Raw genomic sequence first — 22,840 nt, forward strand, 5'->3', positions numbered from 1 at the left:
AATTTTTATAAATGTATTGTCTTGAAGCTGCTTTCAGAAAGTAAAAAGTCTCAGTTAAAGTTTTTTGCAGACCCTTATGAGTATAGAGTGTAAGGAAGACTTGGTATTACAACCAATTAACACAAATACAAACAACAAATACATTTGAATAAATGTATTAAGGATTTTTTTTTCTTTTTATTCAATTTTTTACTTTTCCATCATTACCTCATCCTTATGTGAAAAATGAAAAATGTAGCATTTTTTTTGCAGAAAACCTCTTCATCCCAAGATGCACAAAGCATTTTAATGAACATCTCAAGTTGTAAAGAAGGGTAATGTCGGTTGTGCAACCTGGCAACATCTTTAATCCTCAGTAACAGAAATGCGTGATCAATAGTGTCAAACACAGCACTGAGATCTGACAGGACAAGCTCAGACATAAGACTGTAATCTAAGGCTGTAAAATGATCACTTTTATCACTTACCTCATCTCCTGTCCTGTATATATGGTGGCCTCATTCCAGTATTCATCGCCAGTTTGTTGCCCTCTTTGGTGCAGTACCTGATCAATTGTTATCACGTTGCCTCCAAGCTAATCTTTTCTCGAAATTATTCTCATCCAAGTTTTCGATCTGCCTACAGAACATCTACTCCTCAAGTCCCGACCTGGGTTCAATCACAAGCTCCACATCTACAAGTCCACCTTACCTGTCTGCACCTCCAGCCAAGCCACGACTCCAGCCATCTCTCTCCCACCATCAAACTCCATTACTCGTCGTCTCAACAAAATCCCCACTCAATTTCATCACTGAAGAGACTCACCTTCATATTTACGCCTCGCTGCTATCTCTGTGACGACTCCACGGACTCATTGCTACTTCCACAGACTTTAATAAATCCTTACTCGCCAAGCTCTGTGCGTGTCTTCCTTGGTTCCAGTGTTTGGATCTGTTCACGTCTCAGGCGACCATAACAACTTTAACCTTTACCATCACAGTTTCCGTGATACTATCTGTTTTTAATGAAATAAAATAAAGTATGCCATAAAATGCTTTAAATTTGTATAAAATCTATCCATCTGATCTACCAATAAGTTATCAACGGATGCAAATTCAGAGGATATAACAGTAACATAACGCTAAAGATGTATCTGTTGGCCACTTTCGATAGAAAAAATGATTTAAAAATAGCTTTAAAATTATTGATGTTCAGAGATTGCTAAACAAAACTCTGTTCTAATGTATGTGCTTGTGCTGAGGTTTAAAAATTGACTGTATTTGACCTATTTATGTAGACAGAATTCTCAGTGAAGAAGCGGCACAGAAATGTGTCGATTCTCAACAAAAGAATTTTGATGGACAATAAATTGCTTCACATTCCCAGATATGAATGTGACCTTTTTCAAAGTGGGACAGACGCTATCTTGTTCAATCAAACTAGGTCTGGCCTGAAAAGTTTGGTTTTTGCTTGCTTGTTTTGGTTACCGAATCATTTTGTCTTTATCTATATTTCCTTAATATTTCCCTTTGGACAAAAAAGACCAAAAACGAATTTTTGCAAAGACATGTTTTAGTATAGAACCTAAGTTAGTACATATTTGTAGCATTTTTTTTTTTAGCTTAACCCTTTGATATTGATGCAAATACACATAAAACCACTTTGGCTTCAAAATTACCTTAAATTAGCCTCTACTTCAATTAAAAAATACAAGCGATTTTACTTTTTTTCTTTTTCACAACACAAAATAAATACAGGCTTCAACAGCCTAATATAAGAGATACAGCCAAAGACCAAGAAGACGAAATACACAACTACTTTTAAAACAATTTGGTAAGATTAGCTTTTCATGAAAACAAAACTCTTTAAATTTAGCACTGAGTTGCTGAATAATATGTATACCACAAACACCACAGATGGGAAAAAGGTTGCTTCTGATGGTGGTGATGAAGGAAACCAGACCAGCTGTCTCACATGATTTTGGGTTGTACATTTTGTTTATGAAAGTTAATTAATATTCTAATCTGACTGCTTTAATGAAGCTACTTACATGGCTAAGTAACACATCTTTATCTATGTGTTAATGATATCCATTTTTTTAGCTGTGAAAAATGCAAGTTTTAAAATGTCCTCATAGTCTGGAGGTTTTTGCCATCTTAAAAGATGCAGAAATGTTTAATTCTCTCTTTCTCTCCCCCATCATGACAGGAGCATGAGGTAGAGCTGTGGAGGAGGGGGGCATGGAGAAAATGTTAACATAATGAAAAGCAGCTCTCAGAAGGCAGGAAAACTCAGGTGAAGTATACAAAGACAGATGTGAACAGACAAGGTGACGAAGAAACACGAGCAACAAGAAGTGAAGGGATGAGACGTTTAACAAAACAGGGCATTGTTGATTTGAAGCTGTGTTTTCAAAGCAGCTCCTGTTCAAAATGATGTACAACACAGCCACAACATTTGTAAAATGTTGCAAAAAAGCACATTGCTCCATAGGATAATTGTAGCTTTTGTTAAATGAGGAATGCTACAGGTTCATACAAACCTTTTAGTTACTTTTTGATCTATTTAAAGAGCTCCCAGTGGTCTTTTAATCATGATTACGAGGTTTTTAGCCACAAAATTTTTGCAGAGCGACCATAGTTCAGATATTTGCCTCTTAATTGTGGACTGTTGGTGTGGAGTAAGCCTGTCCCTGCTTCCCAGCATCCATCTGTTAATGCACTCTCTCACACGCCTTCAGCCCCTCATACCTTTAACCTGTCATTACTGGTTCAACAAAAATGGCGAGCAGTATTGGAGCCATTCAGCCATACAGTTTTGAGCCAGCTCAGATGAGGAAAATGAAGACGTACACAGAGCGGGGCAGGAAGCTTATGGCTTGCCGTATTAACTTGTACATGTCTGCTACTAAATCCCAAATATTTGAATAATAAGTACTCAGAAATGCAACTTTAAACCCTATGTTCTTCATCTCCATCATGAGAAAAATGTAACATGAACATGTTTTAAACAACAAAAAAAAATTCTGTTTGTGTCTTCAAAACCATTTTAATCAACTTATACCTAAGGTTATATTTGAAAGACAATTCTAAAATCTCAAATATAAAAAAAAAAAAAGATCTTTGAACTCAAACCTGTTTATAGCCGTCCTCCAAAGAGACCGGGCTAATAATCAATACTGTGTGTAGATCAGCTGGTTTGGTGTTAAATCTCTTACTTTATATGGATTTAGCACTGTCTTAATCTAATCATTTTGTCTTTGTGAAATACATAAAGTAGATGCTTGAGATCTGAATGGGTTTAAATTCACTATTTGTAAAATACCTCCAGGGCAAATATAACTGCTCATTTCGGTTCAAAGCTCATTTCCCCCTTTTCTTTACACAAACTTTTGGAATTGAGACTTCATTTTGGGTAGCCTGCTGAGATAAATATTGAATTCACAGGCAGGAGGACTACAGAGAACACACAAAAGACAAGGTGGCACAAAACAGACAAATGAGAAAAATATGTATAATTCATTAGGATGACACTTTTGAAGATGTGTAATTTTAACCCAGTTAAAAGAATTCCTACTGAGCAGCAAAGGTGTTTCATCACAATAAGATTTTTTGAAAGCTGGTTGAACTTAATCTCCATTTCTCCTACCTTGGCTGGAGGTGTGCATGACTTCCTCGTTTTAAATAGAAGAAGAAAAAAAAAGTACTTTATTATATCTGCCCATCAGTAAACATACTTTTGCCAAAGCAAAAACGAAACCAAAGGCAGATTTTTCATTGGTCAAATGGCCACAAAAAGAGGAATAGCTTCATTGAATTTCACTAAGGACAACTTAGAATCTCAAATATCCTAACTGTTTTTTAGGGATTTTGAAAAGAGACACCAACTCTTTCAAACCCACACAGAAGGCCCCAGCTAAGACCCAAACGTGGACCTGCTAGCTGTGGTGACCATGAACTGCTGAGCATAGAGGATTTCTTTCCTCAAGTGCAATTATTCATCTCATTAGCTAAGTTTTAGATAAAAAGTCGCCCAATTTAGGTCGTGAAAAATATTTATTGCCGATTATCTAAAAAACGTTTGTAATAAATCACCAATAAAACTTCACTTTAAAAGAAAATTGTTGGATCTTTTTTACAATTTGAGATTAGGTGAAAGCAATTTTTGTCTTCAGCACAAAGACTTCCATTTCTCTTGTTGTCTTTTTAAAACCAGTGAAGGAACAGACTATTGTGACTTTGGAGTTGCAACTGATGCTCTTATTCGAGCAGTTGGATCCATCCTTTTTATCTATCTTAAACATCAAATGCTCAGTATTTCTGTGAAATTTAAACTGCAACAGTAAAAAAAACAAAAACACAACACTTTTTTTATCCTAAGTTAGAAGTGTGATACAATAAATAAGCACTTTTTAAACTATTACATGAAAGCAATCATAACTGTGTCATTTCATTATTCATTATTTCTTATTTTTTTGCCATCTCATTATGAATACTAATAATAAAAAAAAAACGATTTTAATTATTTAAAGATTCACCAACTAGGCCTTTGGGGTTTTCTAATATCTCTTTATCTGATTATTACTATTTTGAAGCTCAAGAAATGTTTCATGTTAAAAGTTGACTTTTGTTGTTGAACTGCTGAATATCTATATGCATATGCTAGTTTTTTTCTTGTTGTTGTCCTTTTTTTATATTTAACACTGATTTTCTTGCATCCGAGGATTCGGCTCAAACGGTAAAAAAAATGTGTACGTAAATGTGTGAGGGACATGGAGGCCGAGGCTGTGACGTAAATGCTGACAGTCATTGTATCTTAAGCGTCGTTTTTTTTATTGGTTGGTTCACTTACCACATGGTGATACTGTTTAAATCAGGATTTAACAGACTCTCAGAGGCTGTTCGCTGAAACTGCACTGGTGACTTTGGGCATCATCTGCTGCATGACAAGGTGTACACATTTGAAAGGATGCACACAAAGAATGTAGCCTTTCTCTGCTTCCTGTCAGCGTTGTGGGGCTTTTATTCCTTTCATGTCAGCAAAATGGTACAGTTCATACAGTACATTAAAAAACACAGGTGCATTCAATTTGGATAAACTCGAATGAGCCTCCAGCCATTGTGTAGTAAAGCTGTTCAATTGTGTATTGATTTATTTCCAGAACAAGTGACATCTGCATCCATTTTTTTTCTGTTGTCAATGAAGAGTAACATTTGCTTTAGCATGAACTGATATAGCCTCGGGGATCCAGTGATTAATGTATTCCACTTAGCTCAGGCGCTTGTGCTCTGGAGTTTTTTTAGTGCATTCATATCATTCAACTTCATATCTTCATTTACTAATATATCACATGAACTTACTCCATTATCAGTGCCTGGGGAAGCAGGCGTCCATTTGAGCCAAGGTTAAAAAGATTTGATTATAAATAGCGGCTTGTGGACGTTTGGCAGTCAAACTGATAGGATGTGGTGGTGGTGAGAACAAAGGAGGTGGCATGAAACACTTTGCCTAAGAGTTTAATGGAATGCATCATTGAAGATGACAAAATGTAAAAATTGTTTAGAAGACCTTATTGAATATGTATGAAACTGGATTTTCAAGGCAGGCAATGACAGGGAAATCCATCATTGTATTGTAAAACACCAAAAAAATAAAAGAGAAAAGATATTAAAGCAGGAATATTTAAAATCATTTTTGCTGCTGTTTTGCAAAGTACTTCAGACAAGAAAAACTTATTTGGACATACATATATATATATATATATATATATATATATATATATATATATATATATATATATATATATATATATATATATATATTTTTTTTTATCAAAAATGTGACTTTGAAACAAAACCATTATGTTTTTTAAGCTTTTGTTTAGAATACACTAAAGAGAGGTTTCCTTATCAAAAGTTTTTCACATGGAAGCAGTGTCTTTAGGTGCCAAACGCTTTGAGAAAAATAGATTGCCATAATACCCTCAGTCATCTTATAAACATTTTAAGATACCAAAAGAGAAGCCTTCCACAAATAGGAACAAATTGACATTGGCGCAAAGTGAGAACAATGGTGTTTACAACTTCTCAATTAAAGAGATTAGTCAACCTCTCCAAGGTCACCAAAACAAAAGCGCGTTCATGTTGCCTAATCCCTCTAAGTCAACTGTTAATTACTTCATAAAAGTCTTAGGGCTAAAGGACATTGTCATGGGCCACAGCTCATGACAATGTCATCTGGGTTGGTGAAAAAAACTGTTGCGAAAACTTTCCCAAATTAGTATTCTGAAACCTCTACTTCTCCGCTCGTTGCAGCGCGTCACAGTCACCCCCATTTCTTTGCTTCTAACTTATTTGGATTTTTCTAAGAAGGGGTTGAATTTTGATTTTAAAAACTAATTTCCATAGGCACCTCAGTCAGTTGGAGCTCAAACACCACCGTCTCTGCAGCAGCAGCACGGCTAGAGCACCTTTCTGTTGCATGCCTGCCAGCATTCCTTGTTGTTGTGAGCGGGGGAGCCCACGCTGCAGAGCCGCACTGTCTTTGGGTTATGCCAGTACGAATGGGGGAGTATTTGCAGAGGAGACAGAAAATGAGAGATAGAAGCCTCCGCCAGAGAGCTGAGTGATGCTGCTCGGCTCCCGGCAGCACCCTGTCAACTCCAAATGAGAAATTTCAGACAACCAGCAAGGTGGCTCTTGAAAGGGGAAATGTTTTAACACCACTGCTGAGACCATTTTTGGACAATAACTTTTAAAAGTTAGTTGGCTGACCTTCAAAGTGAGGGAAAGAAAGATAATGGATTCCATTCATCTCCATGTATGTGTTAAGTTAATTGGTAGATGAAACAGTTTGAAAATGTGTGCTGTTTCAAGATGAAATGAGCTACGTTGGCAACTTGACGTTTGACTGTTAAGCTTTCGCTTTGATCTGTGGGCTGTATCTCCTTAAAGGATTAATATCTAACATTTGTCATTGCAGGAAGATGCACACGGATACAGCACGGATAATGGTTAAAGGCGGTCGGAATAAACAGATAAAGCTGCTGTGATAAATATTATCACAGCAAACACTAAAGCCCTTCTGCTCACGGTGAGGAGAGAGGAAGGATACCATGTGATTTGTTTTAAAGACCCACTCCAATGAAAATTGTGTTTTTGTTGTTTTTAACATGTTCTTGTCGCATTTTTCTCCCTATACAGGACATGTACAAAGAAAATTAGGATCAAAACCGTGTATCCGATTATTTAATTATTGAAATTGTGGTGAATCAGGATCAGATGAAAAAATGTCATTGGAAAAAGCTTGTGTTTGTGACATGGAAAGTACTATTGGCGGTCCATGTACTCCCTGCTTGATTCAGATGCATTCATTTCCCTATAGCTGGCATCTGGCTCAAACCTCAAACATTTCATTCTTACAATTTTAGCCCACAAGAAAAAAAGAAAGAGACTTTTCAATTGAAATCTCAATGCTAATGTTTTTGGAAGTGTTAAGACCAAACATAGATGGTTTGGTAAAAACACACTTCCTCAACTATTTTGTTTTGTGTTTAGATATAACTTGACAAATCCCACTTGATCTGCTCTTTTTTTGAAACGTTCTCTTCTGGCAATCCATGTTGCTACTCTCAGTCATTGCAATGAAGCTGAACAAGACAGGCTCACTGTAGTATACACAGTCTGACATCCTGTAATATTTCTATATATAAATTGTTTTTTTCACTTTATATTAACATAGAAGTCTATCCTTGAGGTGAATATGCAGGGTTATTGATTTCAACAAACAGTAATGTATGTCTTGACTGATTTATAATTGTTTATCCTCTCTTTTTAAAAGGAAATAAATGTATTCAGATACATTCACATTGCTGTGCTTTGCAGATGCAGAGGCAGTTTTGTAGGATCACTGTTCATCTCTGCCCTGCCTTGACAGGAAGTTGGCAGGCCAGGCTCAAACCTTTTGCTTTTAGATGTATTTTTATGTTTGGTTATAATTATTTAACCCAGAGTGCTAAATTAACTGCAGTAACTTCTAAAACGCCATTATCTCAATTTAAGCTAAATTTCAGAACACATCAAGCAAAAGTCTTCAAAGTATCTTTTCGGTACCATCAACCCTCACCATTGGTACACACCAGCAAGTACTGTGGGCAATACAGACTAAGTGAACGTAAACACAGAGAAGCGTATGTGTTTAATCATTCCTATTGAAAATAAATATCATCTGCACATGTCAGAGCATCAGTATTTTAGAAATTGTCACCTAAATTGGATTTAATTAAATAACTATTTAATCTTAATCATCTCACAAATTAATGGCTCATGGTAACTTCACCCAGGGATAACAGGGTCCCCTGAGTGATATCAATTGGGCTAATTAAAGTGTTGCCCAAAAGAAAACTCTCACTCTAATTTGAAGACAGGATGTTCATTTTCAGCATCTGCATAACTTGTCCCTCAAATGCAGCTCTGGTAAGGATTGCAGTTTATTGCATTTGGAGTGCAAGGAAAATATTACCTTTTCATTTTAGATGTGTTTACATACACTCCCCAGGTGTGGCCATTTATTGGCACCACATTTACTGTTAGAAATGCACATTAGTCAATTATGAGTTTACCCTCAAGCACATGTGAGAAAAAAGTCATAATTACTGTGAGACACCAAGGCTAAAATGAATTGCACAGTGCAGACTTGTGCATAAAAGTATCTATGAAAGTATCAGCAATCAGTGGTGGAGTGAAAGGTTAGGGCTGACAACTGTAAGCTATCAGCTCACAATGGCATTCGAATGAACCTGCTCTAAGCACGGAGCTGACATTCTGGACATTACAGTGACCTTACCTCCAGGCCTAGCTTCAAACCAGTCCCACCATATTATTTCCATACCCAACGTCAGTGTTAACAGTCAGCTGGTGGTTTCCGTAAGAAGCAAACCACCAGCTCAGCAGTTCAGAGCCTCTTTTGTTTTAATGGTCCCAGATTTATGTGGCAGCTGACCCTTTCTCTAAGAACTGTCTGCTCAGCACCCTGGATAGACATTGTAAGAGCACACTATAGACTTAAAAAAAAGGTTGGGATAAATTTTTTTTTTCATCCAATTACATCCAAACACAACTTGAACCTTCACTTTTTATAAACTCTTTCACTCTGTTATAACAGACTTCGATTTGTGCTTTTTTATTGTAAAATAAATGTTTAATCTTATAATTACTGCTAATAGCATAAATAAGCATTTATTTTTCTGATTTTTGTTGTATATTTCTTTTCCTCTATGAAAAAGAATGTGTTATACATCAATTCTGATAGAATTAAAAAAAATGGGTAAACTGACTAAATGTATACAAAAAAGATGTCAAGTTTTAGCATAATTTCACCAAATAAAGAAGAAAATGTTAAGCTCCAAGAGAAAGAGACATGCTAGAAACATTTTCTTTACTCCAAAACCCTGATGAATAAATCTTGTGTGCTACATTAAATTAGTCAAATATGTCAAATTGTGACACATGGATGAATTACATTATTTTTTTATCTCAAAATGTGCTGAGAAAAACAACGCATAGTCAAAAAGTTGGTGGTTATAAACCCTCTACAGAAGCAACATTTTCAGTTTAAATTTGGAACCATCTGTGATCTTTCATGTTAATAAATTAGTTAAATCTACATTTTCTAAAATAGGAAGATGCATAAATATATATCAATTGTTTTAGCCTTTGGGGAGAGTCTTTGGTCTTTTGAACAAGTATACGAACAACCTTTGGCATGTTTTCTGTTGATCCTGAGATGTTTGTTCAGATTTTATCTTGTAAGCTAAGACATTCTAAATACAAATGTTTTGTTTGAAGAAAGTGTTTTGATGCTTCCCTCTGTAACTTTTTTTGTGCAAGACAAGATAAAACAGTAAAAAAATCATTCACCTTTTATTTTCAACCCTTTGTTAACATTCTTCAGTAAGACTTTATGAAATCAATAAAATGAAAAGCAATAACACTAATCCAAGCTTTAAAGCTAAAAAGTGCTGAGGCAGACACATGACTATGTTTTCCTTTTAGAAAACAGATGTTCTGCATAAAAGTTGATTGTGCTGCATCAGCTTTACATTATTATGCTGTAATTTTAGATTTTTTTCAATGTATCTCTCAGTGGTAGAACCCAAACCTGCAGATGAACCCTCTGTTTTTAGTTTTTGAATTGAAGGGGTTGTCTGAGAAGCAGGATATAGAGTCTAGTGCAGTTAGAATCTCACAGTTTATGGAATGTAAGAATTTTACATTCACTCTAGACTCAAAAAACAAACAATAGAGATTTATTCGTGTCCTCCCATACATTCCCTTCTTTACTAAAGTCTTGAGCATGTATGTGATTACTGAAACAATGTTCCAATCTTTAAAATTCAGAGTCAGACTGCTTTTTCCAGGTACCTTATTCTATGATTGTGGTATTCATTTGTCTTCTGCCACTTGGGAGAAATTACCTCCTTGTGGTCATACAAACACATAAATACATAAAAAACAATTCATACTTCTTGTACATTTCTGGAATGGTAAAAAGGGAGTAATGTGGGGAGAAAAGGACTTAAAACAGAGTAGGCTATTACAGAGGAAGACTGTATTCCCAGTGGGGGCATGGGCTGAGATGGCTTAAATGAGGAAAGTGCCTAGGCCATTTCTGTAGCCTCATTACAATAATGAAGACCCATTGGTTCTTTTGATGCCCCTAGAAAATCTTTGAAAGGGATTGCTTCCATTTTCATGCTATTCACATCAGAGGTCCGGGAGACAACAGAAGAGAAGGAGAGCAACAGCAGAGGCGTTGCTGCGGCTGGGATTCAAGTTAAACAAGGAGATTTGTGAGTTTGATAGAGTATTAAAGTCTTGATTAGAGTCTTTTATTTCCTGCCAGAGCCTATAACGCTTGCTGGGGCTCACTGTAGCTTCTACAGGAGAATTGGGAGACACTGTGCTTTTAGTAAGGATTGGTCTCAATGGTGAGGAGGAAAATGGTAGAAAGGGAAGTGACTCATGTTGGCACATGCAAGAGGGTTGATTTCTCATCAGTGTCTTTGGGTGACATTGTACTTGGGGAGGTGTCAGGACTGTAAACACTGTAATCTGTCAAATCCATCTGCTTTCTGAACATGCTTTTCATGGTTACAGTGGGCCAGAGCCTTTTCCTTAGGAAATCGCTTTGGATGCTGCAGATGTCCCAGAAAGACATCCAGGAACATCTCAAAGGCTGACAAACAGACACAGACACTCTCTGCCAGCTCTGATTTAACCTTGTTTGCATCCCTTTGGTCTCCAAGGGGGAAATGGCACCAAGAGAAGCATATGTGAGCACAAGCTAGACAAAAATAACTAATTAAGCAAAAATCTTTTTTCTTTACAAGTTGGATCTGTGTTTTACTCCCCTTTTTATTTCCCTGTAAGGTTGGCATATAATGTAATAAAGTAATTGCGTCTGGTCATTGATACATTTTCCTGCAGACAGACCACAAAGAGCAGGAAAAAAAGCTTACATTTATTTTGATCCAATATATAAATAACTGATGAATGATGAATGGCTTTTAAGTTCATTATTTTGCTACATCAATTATGTAGACCTTAATTGCATAACAAAAACCATCCTTATTAGCTTAGCTTGGTGATTTTATTCCATTTCTTTACCCGATATCTGAGGCAATAAATGGCTTCTCTATTGGGCTGCACGATAGTGCAGTGGTTGGCAGTCTCATCTTACAGCAAGAACCTTTTGGTTTGAATCCCACCTGGGACCTTTCTGAGTGGAGTTGCTTTCTTTGGGCACATTTAGATTCCTCCCACTGTTCAAAAACGTGATTCATAGGTTAATTAATGACTCTGTTTTTTTTTTAAATTAAATTTTAGAGTAATATTTCCAGGAGTTTTTCCTTACTGAGAAGTAGGGTCTAAGGGCAGGGATGCCCAGTTTAGCTTAGTCTGTTAACTTTAGCCAATAATTATAAAATTCTAAGACATTTATGATTTCCTTTTAAATATACAATCAAGGGTTGAGACAACTATTGTTGTAATATTGGGCTATATAAATAAAATTGAATTGAATTAAATTGTCCCTAAGTGTGCACATGAGTGTGTGGCCCTGCAACAGACTGGTGATCTGTTCAGGGTGTACACCACCTTTGCCCAACAGTAGTTTGGTTGGCTCCAGCAACTCTGTAACCCCAAAAGTGATTCTGCACTTTCAGAAGATGGATGGATGATTATTAAACAATTTAAATTTTTATTCTAATAATTTCATTTGATTTGTCAACGTGCATTAATTTTCTTGTGAGAAATGTGAAATTTAATGATCAGTTAAAACAAACAGACAGAGTAACAAGATAAATTAAGTTTTTACTTTTTTGCATGACAAGACTCAGTTACTCGCTGGAATGACACGTGTTAACTGATGAATAATGCCCGGGTAGCTTGCAGTACATTAATCCACCTTTCACTGAATGTCAAAGAGGATTTATTATAATTTTCCCTTTTTCACATCATGCATAATGATCGAAAGGCAATGTGTGTATATATTCAAGAATCATGCAGATTGAAACATGTGGGTAGATGTGGGCAAGACTTTTTTCCACTCCTGTGGTGATCATAAATTGAGGTAGATGCAGCTTTATTAGCTTCTTTGCATATGAATGTCCCTTTCTGCTACATTAAACTGTCACTGATAGAAAGTCTAAGCAGAAGCACAGTTCTGTTGTTTGATATTGGTGAGCATTCAGTTTAAAAGTTCTCTTAAGTACTACCGATGTATAAGTTTAATATCGCGTATATGACGCACATATCACGTTAAAATGATGCAATGGATGAACAAATCACTGATAAATTAAATAAATTAATAAATTGCATATAAACAGCGCAATGATCAAGCACGGTTCATGCACTATCGCCGTTTTGTGACGGGTGCATAAATCGGCAGATTTTTCACCCCTCTAGCAGTCTATACCGAGTGGGGGTCTCTCCCTCCCCGTTCGGGGAGGGTGTTAAGACCTCTCTCGATGGGGTGGCTGTCTTTGCACAGAATGCGGTTCGAGGGAGGAGGCCGAGTATGGTGGGCACGGATGTGCATTGTGTTGTGTCATCACAACCTGTCAATTTGTCGTCATGATTGCTGCCTTTCTATTTTGTTTACATCCTGTAACGCCTGGCTACGGTTACCGTTTTGTTTCTGTTGTTCTGCTCCAAGCACTAAACCTATTCTGACTGTGGAATGTCAAAGCAAACCGAAGCTCAGTTTAATTGGAAGCGAACTAAGACAACCTCAAAAGATGGGTTCCAGACCAGGATCCGCTTGGGTGTACCCAGACAGAAAATTTGTTCCAGATTATTGGGGGAAATCAGCTGTTCACTTTAAGCAAGCCAAAAGTGTCCAGTCTAACTTAGCCCTTACAAAACAAAGAGGAATATCAAACAAGGAAAAGCAAAATATCATATATACGTGAATTTAAATAATGACTGCATTTATGTGTCACTAAACTGTCCTTAAGAAAAGTTGTCTTTTGTTTGTGGATGCGGCAAGGTCGACCGTTTCAATGCCTTCAGTGACATCCCCCAGATTTTTGAAGTCTCAGTAATGAGTTCAAGGCCTGAATCTATTTATTTACTGATAATGAATACCCTACAGTGCATATCCTTGAACAAAAATTACTTTCATATTGTAGACTGATTTATCCCCAACAGCCTATCCATGCCACTTCACAGTACTCAACCACATACCTCTCTCCACTTCTCCCACCATTTCCATACTGTGTTCACTTTTTTTCTTCATTTTTTTTTTTTTGTCTGGCATCATCATCAATAGTAATTTAGGAGAAGGGCGCTTTCCACACCACTGAATGCAATGAAGATTCATGGCTACCTATTTCAAAAAAGGCTCGGGGAGATGTAGAGTAAGAAAAAGGATGAAAACTGTGTGCGCTCAGGCTATTGGGTTACGTTTGTTTGGCCTTGTAATTTCAACGATTTGGACGGGGAAGGCGACTGAAGACAAATGGTAAGTATGGTAAATGGGCCAGTTTTTTGAGGAAGAAGTAAGGAGATAAAGGAGATAATGTTTTTTTTTTGTGTGAAGGTTTTAGTTAAAAACATAGTAAAAAATCATTGGGTCTTTACCATGTTTCTTCTTTGATAGAATAGCAGACTTACAAGAGAAACATATAAACTTGTCCATACAAATTGAAAACTTATTATCAATAAGGAATGAATGCAACACACAAAAAAAAGAAAAACGGAACAAAATGGCTTTTAATCTAGAGAGTTATGAAAGTTAGATGGTTCTACCCACGCCAAAATAACATTTTTCAGCATCTATATGAACCAGCTTCACATTTCTACTTTTTGTGATGTCAAAAATAGTTTATCGCAATACATCCACATTTGTCAGCATACATAATGATCCATAAAATGTTTGCATATGGTACTGACCCAGAAATGCTGCTCATTGAAACACATGTGTACATGCACACAAGCTTGTTTTCTCTTCTGTACTGATCATAAATTGATGCAGACATAACCTTATCAGCTGGTTTGCATACAAATATCCCAGACTCCAACATTAAACTGTCAGTGGCATACAAGACCAGATGATGTGTAGTTTTGTAATTTTACACCAATGAGGACTGCAGAGAAGAGGCTTCTATGCACAGTATTACACAATTTTGTCAGTACATTCCCAGCTAAATGCAGAAAATTGTATAGTATTGAAAATTGAATATTTTACATTTTGATCTAAACTTGGCAAAAATAATATTTTCACACAAGCAAACCTGACAAATAAGTCAAGCTCTTTGACATACATAATTAACATAATTTTTGTTGATTTTGAGGAATCCACTAAAATTATATTAATTGTGTCATTGGTTGAAGAGTTAGGGTAGTCAAAAGGATGTCAACACTGGAGCTGAAGCCACGTTGTAAAAGTGTTAATGGGTCAAAGAATTTTTTTTCTCATTTAATTCAGACAAGACCCTTTTAAAAAGCTTATTATGTTAAGGTAATTTTATTTTGAAAATTGGGTTGACTGTAGTTTGAGTCCATGATTGTAAGCAAGATTTGTATAATTTTGATTTTTAGTGGGGATGCAGGACAATATTAGTACAATATTGGCATTGGTTGATTTTGTTTTTGTCAGTAAAATTTGCTTTCACCTTTTAGTCATAATGATCATGAATGCGCAGACTTCGGCATGTTGGTGGTGTTGTCACAACCTGTCAATTTATTGGACTCTTTTGACCTTCCTGTTGTCCAGTCAGTACCTCGCACGACCCAGCAAACAGTTTCTAAAAAAGAGAAAGACTTCATAACCAACTGTGGAGTTCTGTGTCAAATAATATGGGGCATCAGAGCACTCAGGTCAGCGGTAAAAACAATCCATCTCAGTCAGTAATCTCCCACTACACGAGAAAAACATCTTTGTGCAAGAAAAGCTCCAAAAGTCAAAATCACTTCCACTTTGGATTAGTTACTTCAAATGCTTCTGCCTGTACACCCAATGGTCCTAATAGTTACAGAGTGCTACAGTGGATTTGACTGTTTGATGGACTGGACTGCTGGGATAAAAAAAATATGAGGTATAGTTAAAAAAATGGTTTCATTGGTTGCTAGCTCCCTGACCTGAGAGGAGAATTTTCTGTGAACTGATATAACCCTAACCCATTCAATATTTTACATTTAAGTTTTAACTTTAATTTGTGCTACAGAAAAATGTGCATGAAAGAAATTCATGATCTTTAGCTGTTAGACTCTGGGCCGCTGATGTATTGCGTGCTTGGGATGAATACATCCCAGAGCCTGATGGTGGTTAGAGGCCAGACCATTCAAAAGCATCACTCCAGGTGGAAATAGAGTGGGTGAGATTTGGCGAACAATCTTGGATCCGGAAAAAACAACTATTTATGAGTTAAAAAGGGAAAATACGATTGTGATTGGCTGAGAAGAAAGGCGGGCTATTGAAGGCCTAATTGATAACAGCGTGTAGAGTGATGTGACAACACAGTGTGCATAAGGGATAAAGGCCTGAAAAATCAGACGCCAAGTGCGTTCATTTCTCATAACGTACATTTCGAAGACCATTATCCCACTTACAAAAGAAATAAATATTCTATAAATATTCTATCAGTTTTTAGGACTTTATTCTTGTTATTTTTTCAGTTTAGATTGCTTTTTTCACAAAAAATTGACTATTTGATACGTGGTGTGGCACATTGTCACGGTAACATGACAACTGAGCCGGCACCCACCTCGACTTCAGCGGCAAAGGAAAGCGATATATATGCTGGCCGTCACGATAGGTTAAATAAAGCCTCAGTTCAGAGAAAAAGTTCACCTTTCACCACTTGTTTTTGTCCTGATAATGAAGCTCAAGTTGGATTTAAAGAAGTCAGCACAGTGATATAGAACATTAAAGCTATGTGACCAGAAATTCTTTTTCAGGTGTGCATTATCACTGTGGATTGTCATTTTTTTTAATCCACACCCAGCAACCAATCAGAATCAAGCATTTACCCAGACCATGGTATAACAGTAGGTAAGGTAGATCTTCCTTATTGGATGTCTGCCATAGCTTCATCTTAAAATACATAGTTTCATATATGTAAAAAGAGTTGGACATAAGATTATCAAGAAAAAATAGGAATGTACTAAACACTATGTTGGTTAAATCTGCAGGGAACTACAGCATAATGCTGTAATGCTAGATGCGGTCTATCCTGTTCTGAAGTGTGCAACATTGAAAATTGTTCTCTGTTTTTTTCTGTCTGAAGAAAATGACAAGAACAATGAAAGGAAAGTAATAAGTAAAATGGTAATCTTCTTGGGAATTACCTTTCCATGCTTGCGATGATTAAAGCTGAGGCATAGTGATGCACCCTGATGGTGGAAATGAGAGCCGGATTCTGCAGCTTTGCAAATAGAAAATGAGTAATATGCAACCCAACCCATCAACAAGGAGGAAAAAAGCGACATTTCCTTAATAATTTTTTTCTCATTTTCACCCTTTTTAGCTAATCATATAGCCTTTTTCAACTTGGCCATTCAAAGCCTCCAAAGTCCATTATGTGGTTTCATTTTCTCATTATTTATAGTTGTTGAAAGGTTTTGCAGTAATTTTTCATTTCCTACAATATGCATGTGGTATCTTGGGAGTAGTGTACAGACTTTGTATACTACATTGGTTAAAATAGCCCATCATGCATTGGGGTTTGAAGGCAGGATTCCTTAAGCCAAGCCGTCACTAATGTTAGCATCTAGGGCACCTTAGGCTGATGCCATTTTTTTAAAAGAGGAGACTGCATGAGCACAATAACTTATTATATCTTTATTGTGAAGATGTTTCTGCCCTGAGCTGCATGGTTTGAGATCCAGAATAAAAAACATCCCAGAACAGATAGATTCCAAAATCTTAAAAACCCACTCCGATAATCTTTTGAGTTATTGCAAAATCATTCCCAGTGGTCTTTTAATTATGATCCCATCTTTAGACAAAAAAAAAAAAAAAAAAAAAAAAAAAAAATGGATGTAGGTGGTAGTTTCTGCAGAGCAGCGGGAGTTCACTGGAAATTCTCCTCTCAGGTCAGGGAACAGGGAGCTTGTGGACCGCCCAGCGTATTTTTTAAATCACAAATAAGCTCTTTTTCAAATCTTATTTTTTTGTCTGCTCCTGATTCACAATGATATGAATAAAGCAGCAGCTCTATTTAAACAAGATTTGATCTGAATGAAGGCCAATTGACACTGTTCATTATATCACTGACAAAACCACCACCACAACAAAACTATTCACAGAAAACGCTAATAACTTTTCTAAAATGGAGACAAAATTAAACGTTTAGGAAATGTTGCCGGAATAGGAAAAAGGTTTGAAAAAACCTGACATGTTGGAGTCAGCGTTTACAGTGATGTAATTGCTTGTTTACAGTTGTTTGCTCACACAACAGTCACAAAGACTGATGTTGCAGTTAGCCTTCAGTTCAAACAGCAACTGAAGAGGAACATTTTTGCCATAATACAGCTTCTTCTAAAAAAAATATTTTGAAAAAAGAAGTTCATATCTTTAATAAATTGTAATTTCTCAGATAAATATTACAAACTTTAAAATAATTTTAAGTGAGGGCCAAATGTCTGTAATATATAAAGCAGACAAAAATATTTAAATAGCACACCTCATCCTTAAAGCGAGGCAATATGCTTTACTGATAAAAAAAAGAAAAAAAAGAACAAATACCCTAAAGTTATAATTTATAATAAAAAAATCATATTAAAATCATGGGAGATGAGCTTTGTGCCGCAGGACGGACATCTGGTGCTGTAAGGTATCGTGGTCATCTGTATTTGTACTGTTCACTGCTCCACATGGAGACTGGCAGGATTCACCTTTGACTGGCCTGATTTGATTTCATCAAAAGTATTTCAAATCTCTGTTGCGACCAGCCCAGCTGCTTATTTCTCCCCTGCTTCTGTTCACAACATTTGAGCCACAGAATAAGAGAGGAAGAGTGAAAGAGACCAGTGTGAGTATAAAGGCTGCTGCATTGGTTGAATGCACATGGACTGAACCAGGTCTATTTGAGTAGCCTTTCTAAAAGCGAACATTTTATCATCCACAAAATCCCAGCATGCCTCTACATATCTGGTTTAACTATTTTTCAGTTCCCCACCTCTTTTTTTTATCATTTTGTTTGTGTCATCTGTCTCCTTCACTGGTGTCTTTTCCACAAAATCCCCGGGCAGTTTAACAAGAATATCAATGAATCACTCTCTATTAAGCCCTCGTACGTATGAAGCTGGTATTGAAGCGCAACTGTGCTACTTGATGAGACAGCAATGCCTCTGGTTAGGCACGAGCCTCTTTGGTGCAGATCAGCATGAGCTACTCTGGAGAATTGAGACGTCATTTATTACCATAGAATGATTAAGAACAACGAAGTCTTGCAGGGTTCAGAGTTTGATGCACAAAGATATTATTTTAATACAAAAAAGATTTTATGAAGGAGGAGTTAAAGAATGGCAAAGCGGTCTCAGTGTAGCTTTGCTCCTGTTTCTATTTTACATCATCTTTGGCTAACTCCAACCTTAATCATGAAAGATAAAACCAAACTATTTTTTTCTTATAAGTGTTTAAAAGGTTACGAACAGTTTACACAATGCTGCTGCTGATAACAATTTATTTTGGACATATACTTTCAAAGGAAATATAGAAGAGAGAATAAAAAACAATTGATCTGTCATGGCTACAGAACAATTTTCGACCCAGGCGCTGTGGAACCCGGAAGAAACACAGAGGTGGATGAGCTTGGCTGGCAAGATGTTTAATAATCAGATAGTTGAGAGATCGAGAGCAGGATCCTGGATTCCCAAACATGCGAAGAACAGACTTCGGTGGCGTCACTGGTGGATTCTTCCGCAGGCCTTCGGCAGGAGTCGTCGTCGTCGGTGGGGGTCCTAGAGATGAGAGGAGATGGCAGAGGCTCAAGGTGTAACCAGCAGGAGAAGACAGAGAAGGTTCCGGACTGAGGCTGATTCTGGCGACCACTTGTGGCTATGGATTCCTGAAGGTAAGTAGAGACAGAAGTTAGGCGCAGGCTTGACATAACAAGGTAACATGAACGAGACGTGATGACCAACTATGCACCATCAGGGGCAACGGACTGGCGAAAAATGATGATCCTGGAGCTCCTTAAGAAGGCAGGTGAGGCGATAAGGTAAGTGGTCGCAGCTGGGATGAATCAGGAGCCAAGCGGAGAGGAAAGGGGTAGGAGTCTCACAGAGGCACCATATCATGATCAATGTATCCATCAATCAGTTTAAATTGATTGATGGATAAATAATCAATTTCCACAAAAAATGTTGTTCTATGCTTTTAACCTTTGCTGTATATAAATACATTAGTAAAATAATAAATGTACTGTTACAAGGGTGAATATCAGTGTCACAATTAGTTATCAAAAGGTAAAACTTGACGCAGGCATTTGAAAATCTAACTAATTAAATTATCAGACTGAAAGAAGGAAATCCAAAGATTAAAATGATAGAAAACTGAGACCAAAGTCATAAAAAAATCAATATAATTATCAGAAATGAAAACTGTGTGAAATCTGTTCTCGCTAAAGAGGTTACAAAATAGATAGCAGATTAAACTTAGTTCATGTGTTACTAATGGGCTTAATAGACTCCAGAATAATAAAAACTATGCAAAGTGTCTGTAACTGTCATGGCTCATCATTCTTATCTTTTGTCCTGAGTTGTGCACCTTTGGTCTATGTCTTTCACCTGTGTTGTCTCGTGTTGCACTTCCTGTTTTATTTTGAAACACTAGTTTTCAGACCTCGTTTATTCCTGCCTTTGTCTGTTCCCCTACAGGTGTGACTGTGTAATCTGTTTAATCTTTCCAACTGTGTTTCCCTTCCTCATGTCTTCAATAGTCTGAGTCTCCCTTTGTCCTGTGGCAGTTTGTTTGGTTATAATCATGAGCCTTAGTTAAAGCTTTTTCAGAGATTAAAACCTCTTAAAACTCTGCATCTGAGTCTAGCCCTGTGTTCTGTCTTGACAGTAACCCACAAATTCAAATGCAGAAGCCAAAGTAGTAATTCAAAGTAACAAAACCCTGAGACCAGAAACAGACTCACTGATCCTCAAAAATATTTCTGAGCTTGCAGAGATAAATGTCAAACTTTACACCTTTAAAAACCCACCTAAAATCTACCTCAGCACATATTTTCCCGTTTCTGTGATAGTTATCATTTTTTAGGAATTTGGAGACCATGTGACACATTTTACCATTCAGTTTTCCATTTTATTGTTTATCTCATAAAAAAATGCTGTTGGTATCATAACATGAGATATATAAAGAGTTCTCTTCCTCTGTAGAACCAAGATGTGGGCTGTGCAAAGAGGTGCCTAAAACAATCCAGCACAAGACTGCAGAGTGTAATGCTCTGGCAGGGAAAGCATGGAGCGCCACTACCAAGGGGCTCGGATAGTATATAGCAAAAAGTGTGCATAATCTGGATTTGAAACTCCAAGGTAAATTGGAAAAACACCTCCAAAAGTGGCGGAAAATAAGAGAGCAACGTTTCTGTGGCACTTCCAGACTTCCAGTGATTGGAAACTAACTAGATGTTGTAGTAGTGGATAAAGAACAGAGGAAAGCCGTGTTGGAGAATGTGGCAGTACCAAGTGTTGTCACCACAATAGCCCTTGTGGGAGAAAGGAGGGTTCCAACTCTCATTAGCAAAAACTACTTGTTGACTTCTTTATCAGAAAAATTATGTTTTATTAAAAAAAAAAGTTATGGTTTGTGGTTTCAAAAAACCATTTCTTCCTCCCTTTCAGTGTTTCCAAAAACCTAGCTAAAAGCGCGACCTGGTGAGGACAGATTGCAAGTGAGGAGGCATGCAGTCCGCATCCAATCTCATTATTAAAAATATGAAAATACAAATCATTCGTTCCATGACAAAATATGGTCTTAGTGTAGTGTCAGTGTAGTGTAGTGTAGTGTAGTGTACTGTAGTGTAGTGTAGTGTAGAGTAGTGTAGTATAGTATAGTATAGTATAGTATAGTATAGTATAGTATAGTATAGTATAGTATAGTATAGTACAGTATAGTAAAGCATGCCTTATTGTATTCATCCATTATCATTTTTAACCCGCTAAACTTGATTTTGTTTTAGCATATGGTCCGTGTGAGTGTTATAAGTATATATTTATTTATTTGTGTACTTCATACATTTGTCAGTCATAGTTATTTCTGTGAGTTATTTTTACCAGTTTACAATTTGTAAACTTCACAAACTTAAGTTCTACAACCGCCTGCTTACAGCTACTTAATGTGACCAATAGAAAGAATATGATGTCCAAAAACATTACAGAAAACAAAGGCCATTACTTATTGATTAAGTAAGTAGCATTGATGCTCATTCCTATCACGAAACCTCTCTGAAACCACTCTGAAAATGTGGCACAAAAATGCTTCAGAAGAAGTTCTGGTCCTGGTTCCGAGGATAGTTCATTTTTGAAAAGCTTCCTCAATAAAACTGAAGTGTTGTAAGTGATTCTTGGTGTCTTTCCAAATGCGTTCTATGAAAACACTAAGTTGAATCCTTTTCCACAAAGTCCCAATACTTTCCTACTGTTGGGAATTTTGTGCCTATTTCTTTAAGCTAAGGAGCATCTTTTAACTTTGCCTTAGTCTGATAGCATAGAATCTGGTTGCTTGGTGAATTCTCTGTAGGAGTGACTGTCATCTGCTACAGTATGCTTGATTGTCTTCACTATACCCATAATGATCTGGCAACCTGCGAGCTGGACATCCAGAATTAACTACAGCCTTCCCACAACTGTGCAGAAAAGAGCTGGTATCATGATAGAAACAACAGGCTGCATTTGTGATGCATCATCTATAAAGCATCACTCAAGAAATGTTAGTCTATAATTAATGTAATTTCTATTTGTCTAGATAAGGGGAAAATTAGGGCTACATTCTTATTCCTCTGATTAAATATCTTTTGTGATTCAAAAATGGTCATGTGGCTTGTAAACCTCTTGGCTCAGTTGGTGGTTGAAAGATCACACATTTATTGATTGGTTGCTGTTGAGATGCACCTATGCATATCCATAAGTGCTCTAATATTATTGAAAGCCATTAATCACTTTGACAGAAACAAAATGCGCCGCGGCATCCTCTGTTGCCATTGATGAGCAAGTACCTGAGCGACATTCTAAGCAAACAGTTTTACTTGTTAGCAGAGAAACGTGCAGCATGCATCTTATTTGGAAAGAAAATGTTTTTTTGTTTATTTATTTCTGTCCTGGGCTGTACTCAATAATTTAATGAACTA

Source organism: Oryzias latipes, chromosome 6 (genome assembly GCF_002234675.1).
Source record: "Oryzias latipes chromosome 6, ASM223467v1".
In the NCBI taxonomy this organism is placed as follows: Eukaryota; Metazoa; Chordata; class Actinopteri; order Beloniformes; family Adrianichthyidae; genus Oryzias; species Oryzias latipes.